This window comes from Canis lupus, chromosome 6 (genome assembly GCF_003254725.2).
Source record: "Canis lupus dingo isolate Sandy chromosome 6, ASM325472v2, whole genome shotgun sequence".
In the NCBI taxonomy this organism is placed as follows: Eukaryota; Metazoa; Chordata; class Mammalia; order Carnivora; family Canidae; genus Canis; species Canis lupus.
This window is the reverse complement of record NC_064248.1, coordinates 549,968-561,230: the sequence shown is the minus strand read 5'-3', so window position 1 is coordinate 561,230 and position 11,263 is coordinate 549,968. Positions and strand designations below refer to the sequence as shown.

Here is an 11,263-nt window from a genome sequence, read left to right as displayed (position 1 = left end):
CTTAGCCTTCTGCTGAAATGGCTGTTGTCTGAGCAATCCTGAAGCCTCAAACTGGCAATGAGAATGGGCAAGGCCCTGAAGGAAACACCAGCAAAGTCAAGTAAGATTGTGATCTCTTTTTTAGCATCCCAGGAGCAGGAATTGTAAACCCTTGCTGACTGCCAATCATGGGGTTGTATTCCTGGGCACTCATAGGAATGAGGCAGTTAAGTGTGGCAGTCACAGTTATGGGCTCTGTGGCAGACTGACTGGGTCAAATCCAGTACCTACCTTACAGAGTTGGCATGTTTAGAGTAGCACCTGGCGAGTGGCAAGCATGAAAAAAATATATTAACCATTATCTTCCCATATATCCAAAGCAAGGAAACAAGATTCTGGATGAAGAAAATTAAAGTTTTCTTGGAGTATCTCCATAAACTAGTTTTCCTGGAGTATCTCCATATGGTAGGCAGAATAATGGTTCCCCAAAGATGTCCACACTCCAAACCTCCAGAGCCTGTGGATATGTTACTACATTTGCCCAAAGAGACTTCGCCGATGGGATCAAGGTTAGGGACCTTATGATGGCAAGATTATCCTGAATCATTTGGATGGGTCTGATCTAATCACATGGGTCCTTCAGAGGAGAATCTTCCCTTGCTGAGTTAGAAGGAGATGTAACTATGGAAGAAGAGTCAGCTCCAATCTTCCCCTTTCTGGAGATGGAAGAATGGGCCATGAGCCAAGGAATGTAGGAGGCCTCTAAAAGCCAGAAAAGGCAAGGAAACAGATTCTCCACTGAGCCTCCAGAAAGCACTGCAGTCCTGCCAACACCTTAATTTTAGCCCTATGAGACCCACATAAGGCTTCAAACCTCTAGAATTATGAGGTAATAAGTTTGTGGGAGTGTGTGGTAATTCACTGCAGCAGCAGTGGGAAATGAATACACTCCCATACAAATCCTTTATTTCATGCAAACTGTCCTCCTGTTTATTCACTGTCAACAGTCACAAAAGCCTGCTTCCCCAGTTCTGTCTCTACCTTTTCTGCATGATACTAAGTACCCCTCCAATGACCCCTAGATAGATAGATCCATGTGTCTCACAGTATTGTGTGTGTGTGCGCGCACGTGCACACGCCCGCGCACAATGGTGCTCACGTGAGCACACCCAGAGCTCTGGGACCCCTTATGGTGGCTGCCACTGACCTTGTTGCAGTGATAGCAGCAGGGCAAGGTGCTGTTGTTCCCAGGCCCTAAGACATGGCCTCCTGCCTGACACCATTACTGTAGATGCCTTAGACTTCTTTAGTTTATTTTCATTCTCTGACTGCTGGAGCCTGGGGCCAGGTGGGAGGACAGTCAGGACATAAGGCATAGTTCTGTGCCTTTCAACTGAATAGGAGCCTTCACTCTGCACTCTTGTGATGGAGCTTTTTCCTGGAGGCTCCTTCGTCTCAGTCCCAGCCCAGGCAACCTAAGCCTGACTCCTGGGGCCTCTACCATGAGCTTATATAGTTCCCTGAAGCTTATATAGTTCCCTGAAAAGTGCTTAGAACAGTGCCTGGCATTTAGTAATCACTGCATAAGAAAGCTTATAAACAAATATCTTACATATGTTCTGTCTTCTGTCTAGGGTGATTTGTATAGCATACAGATTAAGAACACAGATGTTAGGGTCTGACTGCTAGCCTTGATTTGGATCCTGTCTGCACCACCTACTAACTTTATAACCTTGGGCAAATCACTTAATCTTCTAAGCATCTAATCCTCTAAATTTCCCCATCTGTAAAACAGTGATAATTGTTACCTTCTGAGATTAAATGCGATGATAAAACATGTGTATTAAAGCACGTCTGCAAATTGTTTGACACTCTTCCTTCCCAAGGTGGAGACTAATCTCCCCCATATTGAATATGGACTGAACTTGTGACTTACTAGTAATGAGAGCAGTGGAACTGATACCATGTGACTTCTGAGGCTAGGACAAAAAGGCTGTGTGACTCCCATCTGGCTCTCTGGCTCTCAGGATATGGGTTTTAGAGCCCTAGGTCATCCAGGAAGAAGTGCAGCTACCTTCAAACCTAGGCTGGGGCAACACATGAAGAGATCACGCTTAGACAGACTATTGGAGCCCCCAGGCTTTTGAATCTCCCCAGCCCAGGCATCAGGCCTGGGACTGACAAAGGTTTTGAAATGACATCAGCTCCAGCCAGTGTTGACTGCAGCTGCATGAAAAACCCTTATCCAGAACCTCCTTGCTGAGCCTGTTCAACCTCCGGAATGATCAAAAGTAATAATAATTATTACAGGTGTTGGTTTACAATTTGGGATATTCTGTTACACAGCAATAGATAACTGATATGCACATAAAGCACCGAGAACATGAAAAGTGCTGAGTAAATAGTAGTCCTAATTATTATTACTTCAAACTAGCATCATCCTGGCCCACTAGGGCTTCATTTATTAATAATGGCAACTATTGTTTCTTAAGTACTTAGTATAAATCAGGCATAGTGCATATATGGTTTCTTCACTCAGTGGTCAGTGCATGAGTATCATTATTCCCTTTTTACTGAACTTCCAAGGGGTTGAGTCAACACCCAAGAAGTAATGTGGCTCCTCTGAGTCTCAGAGCCTGTCATAAAGCATATTTTGGTATAGTAACTGCCACTTGAGTCGCTCTAAAGTGCTACCAGTGGTGAGATCTCTGCCCAGGCTGGGCCACCAATATCTCCATGAAGAACTGACAGGACTGGGGCTCTTGCCATTCCCTGTGGCATTCTTCCAGGTTGGCTTCTGCACACTCGACACCAGGTATATATGGTCAACATAATTCAGCAAGAGAACAGCGACTCATAGGCCTTAAGACTCCTTGTCACACTTTTGTTTTCACTACAAGGACGTGAAAGACAATTGATTGCTGTGTAAGATTTAGTGATGTTTCCATTAGCCAGTTGTTAACTTGATCTCTTGGATAATTAATTTCTGATGACTCAACCTCTTGGCAGCTCCCCCAGACCAGTATTATTGCTACGCTGCACCTATCATGAGCTTTGTGGCCAGACTAATGGGGTTCAATTCCCAGCCCAGCCGTTTCCTAGCAGGGAATTATTGGGCAAGTCACTTAATCTCTCCCAGACTCAGTATCCTTATCAGTAGAAGGGGAGTAATTATTGAATTGACCACAAGGGGCGATTGTGAAAATTTAAGGAGATAATCAGTATGTAAGGTGTTTAGCAAGTGTCTGGCACACAGTTAGAGCTCAAGGAATATTAGCTCTCTTTGTTATTCTGTGTCTGTTGCCCCACTTCTATATAGAAAACACCTCAGCCTACCTTTAAATTGTTTCCTTAACTACTTCCCTCAGCCAGGAGCCAGAACTTGAAATTTCCTATGATGATAAACAGGAGGTTTGATGAGGTAAGAGCCTCTCCCCTTCCTCCTTGTCTCCCCCTTCTCCTTGGAGTTCAGTTGTTGTCAATAATAGCAATGACAACACATGTACTGAGTGCCCATTATGTAGTTGCCAGACCTAGTCTTGAAATTGTATATTTATTATTAACGCAGATCTCACAACGAATCATTCAAGCGAGGTATTTTTACTCATTTATTCACCTTTTTTTTTTTCATTTAACAAATACTTATTGTGTTCCTTCAATAATATAGGAGCTTGGGATGCATTAAGGAATAAGACAGAGAGAAATCCCTGCTCACTTTGTGCAGGGACAAATGTGTAAATAAGGAAACAGGTAACAAATGTAGCATGTCAAAGAGTAGTAAGTGCTGTGGAGAAAAATAAAGGTGAGAAGGCAGAGAGAGAAGGAGAAGCAAATTCCTCCTTTAAACAACATCGTTGAGGAAGAAGTAAGACAGGTAGAGAAGCAGAATCTGGCTCTAGAGGAAAGCAGACATCAGTGTTTCTGACTTGCATGAAACATATTTCATGTACTCAGCTCTTTGAAAATGCAGTGGGCGATCCTGACTTAAAGCAGCCTTTATTTTTTTTTAAAGATTTTCATTTATTTATTTTAGAGAGGGATAGAGAACACGAGAGTGGGTAGAGCCAGAGGGAGATGGGGAGAGAGAATCCTGAGCAGAGTCCACGCCAAGTCTGGAGCCCAATGTGGGGCTCAGTCCAGGACCCTGGGATCACGATCTGAGCCCAAATCAAGAGTTGGATGCTTAACCAACTGAGCCACCCAGGCACCCCAAAGCAGCCTTAATTTTGAAGTGCACAAAAAAACCCATCTGGCCACACATAGGGCTAGAAGTTGGTTTTCATGTTAAAAAAATCTGTTTCTTAATTGGTTTTATTAAATCTTTACTTTTTTAAAGATTTTATTTATTTATTCATAGAGAGAGAGAGAGAGAGGCAGAGACACAGGCAGAGGGAGAAGCAGGCATCATACAGAGAGCCTGACGTGGGACTCGATCCAGGGTCTCCAGGATCACGCCCTGGGCTGCAGGCAGCGCTAAACCGCTGCGCCACTGGGGCTGCCCTAAATCTTTACTTTTAAGTAAAAAAAATAATAAGGTAGTTGAGGGAAGTCCTCACTTTGTAAGAAGGTGACATGTAGGCAGGGACATGAAGAAGGTGAGGAAGTGAGACATGAAGAGACTTGGGCCAACATTCCAGACAAGGGGAGCCGCAAGAAGTATCAAACAGAAAGGAACGTGCCTGGGTGTTCAAAGAACACAGGGAGCCAGTGTGACTGCAGTAGAGAGTGAGTGACAGGAGAGTCCTGGGAGAGGAGGGTAGAGAGGTACTAGGGGAAGAGGGAGCAGGGTAGGTCACTGAGCTCTAGGTTCCTGGTAGGACACTGGCTTCCACTCTGAGTGAGGTGTGGAGCCATGGGAGAGTTTGAGCAGACAAGTGGCATGATCTAGTTTAAATTGTAGAAGACTCTCTCTGGCTCCTGTGTTGAGAAGAGAGTAGAAGGGCAAGAGTAGAAGCAGGGACAATAGCCGTGCCTGATGGCTCAGTGGTAAGTGTCTGCCTTTGGCTCAGGTCATGATTCTGGGGTCCAGAGACTGAGCCCTGTATTGGGCTCCCTGCTCCATGGGGAACCTGCTTCTCCCTCTCCCTCTGCTGCTCCCCCCTGCTTAAAAAAGCAGGACAATAGTGAGAAGGCAAAAGATCTTGGTGCATGGTGGCTCAGTCCAGAAAGAAGCAGCGGAGTATAGAGTGAGGAGAGACAGTCAGATTCTGGATATAATTTGAAATATATACAACAGGATTATATGACTGATTTGATTTGGTTATGACAGAAAACAGGGGTCAAAGATGACACTAAGATTTTTGGTCTGAGCAACTAGATGGATGGTGTTGCCATTTATTGTCATGGGAAGGACAGAATTATGATCACATTTGGGGGGGAAGATCAAGGATTCAGTTTTATATGTTGTTTTGGATGCCTTTTATTTTTTGGTAAAGATTTTATTTTTTGAGAGAGCAAGAGAGCATGAGCGAGGGTAGAAGGACAGAGGGAAAGGGAGAAGCAGACTCCCCACTGAGCAGGGAACCCCATGTGGGGCTCCATCCCAGGACCCTGGGATCATGACCTGAGCTGAAGGCAGACACTTAACTGCCTGAGCCACCTAGGCACCCCTTTAAATGTCTTTTAAACAACAACAAAAAAATCAAATAAACATTTGGATATAGAAGTTCTCCCCGCTGGGCAGCCCCGGTGGTGACCCAGCGGTTTAGCACAGCCTTCAGCCCAGGTGGTGATCCTGGAGACCCAGGATCAAGTCACACGTCGGGCTCCCTGCATGGAGCCTGCTTCTCCCTCTGCCTGTGTCTCTGCCTCCCTCTGTGTGTGTCTCATGAATAAATAAATAAAATGATTTTTAAAAATTAACAATCATAGTGGATTAATATGCAACCTTAAAGGAAGGAAATCCTGCCACATTATATGACATAGATGAAAGTTGAGGCCATTATGCTAGGTGAAATAAGCCAGCCAGAAAGGTTAAAATAATATGTGATTCCACTTATATGAATTTGACTACTTTGTATATCTCATATATGAAGAAAGTAAAATGGTGGTTACTAGGGGCTAGGGGCGGTGGGCAATGGAGAGTTGTTGTTCAATGGATATAGTTTTAGTTCTGCAAGATGAAAGGTTCTGGAGACCTGTCTCTTAAGAGCATTGGTATATTCAACAGTACTGAATCATACACTTAAAAATGGCTAAGATGATAAACTTTATGACATTTTTTATCACAACAAAAAGTTAATACACAATAATATTTCTATGATGTCAATAATGAGTTAAAATACCATGAAAATGATCATGAAACTATCACCCCATGCAAAAAGAAAAAAAGTTATACAGAGACATGAAAGATATAAAAAAGGCCAAAACCAAACTTTTAGAGTTGAAAACTAAAACATTTGAGCTTTCTTTGGCCCCATCTACCATAAGAATTAAGATCATTCTTAGCAATCAGACTGTTGGTGTTGCAGAAAATGTTGACATCACTTTGAAAGGCTATACTGCTATTGTGAAGGCCCCCAGAAGAAATATGAGGAGGGACTCCAACTACAGCAGTGTAGAACTCAATCTCCTTGAAAGAAAAAAGAGGTTCCAAGTTGACAAATGATTGGGCAATAGAAAGGACCTACGTTCACAGTATTTGTAATTGTGTACAGAACATGACCAAGGGTGTTACACTGGGCTTCCAGTGCAAGATGAAGTCTCTGTGTGCTCACTTCCCCATCAATGTTATAATTCAGAAGAATAGTTCTCTTGTTGAAATCTGAAATTTCTTGGACAAAAAAATACATCTGCTGGGTTCAGATGAGGCCAGCTGTTGCTTGTTCAGTATCTCAAGCCCAGAAAGATGAGTTAATTCTTGAAGGAAATGACACTAAACTTGTATCAAATTTAGCTGCTTTGATTCAGCAAGCCACAAGAGTTAAAAATAAGGATATCAGAAAAATTTTGGATGGTATCTGGTTCCGAAAAAGGAAAAATTCAGCAGGCTAATGAATAAGATCTAAGTTGTTCAGCTACAGACAGCAAGATGCCAGATGATTTTTCAGACTTTTCGTGATATTTTAAAGATGTGCTAACAGCTGTATATTAAAAAAGAAAAGAAAACTACATGATTGGAGATATTGGATTGGATGGGTAGCAGATTAGACATTGTAGAGAAAAAGATTGATGGGTTAAAGGCATAAAAATAGGCACCATCCAAAATGAAACACAAAATGAAAAAGAATCAACAAAAATAAAAGAGCATCAATGAGCTATGGGACACTTCAAGCCTATGTACAAATAATTAGGGTCTCCAAAAAAGAGGAGCATGAAGGGGATAGAAAGATATTTTAATATTAAAAATTATAAATCGGGATCCCTGGGTGGCGCAGCGGTTTGGCGCCTGCCTTTGGCCCAGGGCGTGATCCTGGAGACCTGGGATCGAATCCCACGTCGGGCTCCCAGTGCATGGAGCCTGCTTCTCCCTCTGCCTGTGTCTCTGCCTCTCTGTCTCTCTCTGTGTGAAAATCATGAATAAATAAATAAAATCTTTAAAAAATAAAAATAAAAAAAAATAAAAATTATAAATCCACAGACCTAATATACTCAACAATCACTAGCACAAGAAAAATGAAGAAAACTGCACCAAGAAAACTGCACCAAGAATGAAGAAAACTGCACCAAGATTAACTGTCACAATTAATTTAGCCAAATCAGTGATAAAGAATCTTAAAAGCAGCTAGATAGGGGGGACAATACATGTTACATATAGAGGTACAAGTATAATCCTGACAGATTTGTCCTCAGAAACAATGCAAGTGAGAAGACAGTGGAGCAACATCTTTAAATACTGGGGAAAAGAGTCAACTTAGAATTCCGTGTGTGGAAAAAATGTTTCTCAGAACAACAGGATGACATGAAGACATTTTCAGGTATACAAAAGCTGAAAGGATCATCACTGGTGCTATGGAAAAATAAGAAAATGCTTCAGACAAAAGGACAATGATAGCAGATGGAAATCTGGATCCACACAAAGGAATAAAAAGTAGGATACTATATCATACTTAAAGGATCTATCCAACAAAAAGACCTAACGATCACGAATATTTATGCACCTAATATGGGAGCTGCCAACTATATCAATCAATTAATAACCAAAGTAAAGAGATACTTAAATAATAATACACTAACAGTAGGAGACTTCAACATGGCACTTTTTGCAAATGACAGATATTCTAAGCACAACATCACCAAAGAAACAAGGGCTTTAAATGATACACTGGGCCAGATGGATTTCACAGATATATACCGAACTTTGCATCTGAATGCAACTGAATACACATTCTTCTCAAGTGCACACGGAACTTTCTCCAGAATAGACCACATGTTGGGTCACAAATCAGGTCTCAACCAATACCAAAAGACTGGGATTGTCCCCTGCATATTTTCAGACCACAATGCTTTGAAACTAGAACTCAGTCACAAGAAGAAATTTGGAAGAAACCCAAACGCATGGAGGCTAAAGAGCATCCTGCTAAAAGATGAATGGGTCAACCAGGAAATTAGAGAAGAATTAAAAAGATTCATGGAAACTAATGAAAATGAAGACACAACCATTCAAAATCTTTGGGATACAGTAAAAGTGGTTCTAAGAGGGAAATACATTGCAATACAAGCCTCCCTCAAAAAATTGGGAAAAACTCAAATACACAAGCTCACGTTGCACCTAAAGTAATTGGAGAAAGTACAGCAAGTAAAACCTACACCAAGCAGAAGAGACATAATAAAGATTCGAGCAGAACTCAATGAATTAGAGACCAGAAGAACTGTGGAACAGATCAACAAAACCAGGAATTCGTTCTTTGAAAGAATTAATAAGATAGGTAAACCCCTAGCCAGCCTTAGAGAAAGAAAAAAAGACTCGAATTAATAAAATCACGAATGCAAAAGGAGAGATCACAACCAATATCAAGGAAATACAAATGATTTTTAAAATGTATTATGAGCAGCTATATGCCAACAAATTAAACAATCTGAAAGAAATGGATGCATTTCTGGAAACCCACAAACTACCAAAACTGGAACAGGAAGAAATACAAAACCTGAACAGGCCAATAACAAGTGAGGAAATTGAAGCAGTCATCAAAAAACCTCCCAAGACATTAAAGTCCAGGGCCAGATGGCTTCCCAGGGGAATTCTATCAAACGTTTAAAGAATAAATAATACCATTCTACTAAAGCTGTTCCAGGGGCAGCCCCGGTGGCGCAGTGGTTTGGTGCCGCCTTCAGCCTGGGCTGTGATCCTGAAGACCTGGGATCGAGTCCCACATCGGGCTCCCTGCATGGAGCCTGCTTCTCCCTCTGCCTGTGTCTCTGCCTCTCTCTCTCTGTGTCTGTGAATAAATAAATAAAATCTTTAAAAAATAAAAATAAAAATTAAGCTGTTCCAAAGGATAGAAAGGGATGGAATAATTCCAAACTTGTTTTATGATGCCAGCATCACCTTAATTCCAAAACCAGACAAAGATCCCACCAAAAAGAATTACAGACCAATATCCCTGATGAACACAGATGCAACAATTCTCAACAAGATACTAGCCAATAGGATCCAACAGTGTATTAAGAAGATTATTCACCATGACCAAGTGGGCTGTATCCCTGGGATACAAGAGTGGTTCAACACTCATAAAACAATCAATAGGATAGATCACATCAACAAGAGAAAAAGCAAGAACCATATGATCTTCTCAATAGATGCTGAGAAAGCATTTGACAAAATACAGCATCCATTCCTGATCAAAACTCTGTTCAGAGGGATCCCTGGGTGGCGCAGCGGTTTGGCGCCTGCCTTTGGCCCAGGACGCGATCCTGGAGACCCGAGATCGAATCCCACATCGGGCTCCCGGTGCATGGAGCCTGCTTCTCCCTCTGCCTGTGTCTCTGCCCCTCTCTCTCTCTCTCTCTCTCTGTGTGACTATCATAAATAAATAAAAATTTATAAAAAAAAAAAAACTCTGTTCAGAGTATAGAGATAGAGGGAAAATTCCTCAAGCCATCTACGAAAAGCCCACAGTAAATATCATTCTCAATGGGGAAAAATTGAGAGCCTTTTCCCTAAGATCAGGAACAAGACAGGGATGTCCACTCTGACTTCTGCTAGTCAAATAGTACCAGAAGTCCTAGTCTCAGCAATCAGACAACAAAAAGACATTAAAGGCATTCAAATTAACAAAGAAGACATCAAACTCTCCCTCTTCACAGATGACATGATCCTGTACATAGAAAACCCAAAAGACTCCACCCCAAGATTGCTAGAATTCATACAGCAATTCGGCAGTGTGGCAGGATACAAAATCAATGCCCAGAAATCAGTGGCATTTCTATACACTAACAATGAGACTGAAGAAAGAGAAAGTAAAGAGTCAATCCCATTTACAACTGCACCCAAAAGCAGAAGATACCTAAGAGTAAACCTAACCAAAGATGTAAAGGATCTATACCCTAAAAACTACAGAACACTTCTGAAAGAAATTGAGGAAGACACAAAGAGATGGAAAAATATTCCATGCTCATGGATTGGAAGAATTAATATTGTGAAAACGTCTGTGCTACCCAGGGCAATTTACACATTTAATGCAATCCCTATCAAAATACCATGGACTTTCTTCAGAGAGTTGGAACAAATCCTCTTAAGATTTGTGTGGAACCAGAAAAGACCCCGAATAGCCAGGGGAATATTGAAAAAGAAAACCATAGCTGGGGGCATCACAATGCCAGATTTCAGGTTGTACTACAAAGCTGTGGTCATCAAGACAGTGTGGTACTGGCACAAAAACAGACACATAGATCAGTGGAACAGAATAGAGAACCCAGAAGTGGACCCTCAACTTTATGGTCAACTAATATTCAACAAAGCAGGAAAGACTATTCACTGGAAAAAAGGACAGTCTCTTCAGTAAATGGTGCTGGGAAAATTGGACAGCCACGTGCAGAAGAATGAAATTGGGCCATTCTCTTACACCAGACACAAAGATACACTCAAAGTGGATGAAAGATCTAAACGCCAGACAAGATTCCATCAAAATCCTAGAGGAGAACACAGGCAACACCTTTTTGAACTTAGCCACAGCAACTTCTTGCAAGATACATCTAAAAATGTACAAAAATAATACAAAAGCAAAAATGAACTATTGAGACTTTATCAAGATAAAAAGCTTCTGCAAAGCAAAAGAAACAATCAACCAAACTAAAAGACAACCTACAGAATGGGAGAAGATATTTGCAAATGACCTATCAGATA

The 11,263-nt window shown here is 41.5% G+C and overlaps 1 pseudogene; it reads left to right on the top strand.

The window, feature by feature from the left end:
• Nucleotides 1-6,313: 6,313 nt before the first annotated feature.
• LOC112646373 (60S ribosomal protein L9-like) lies at nt 6,314-6,979 on the top strand (annotated as a pseudogene).
• Nucleotides 6,980-11,263: the final 4,284 nt, after the last annotated feature.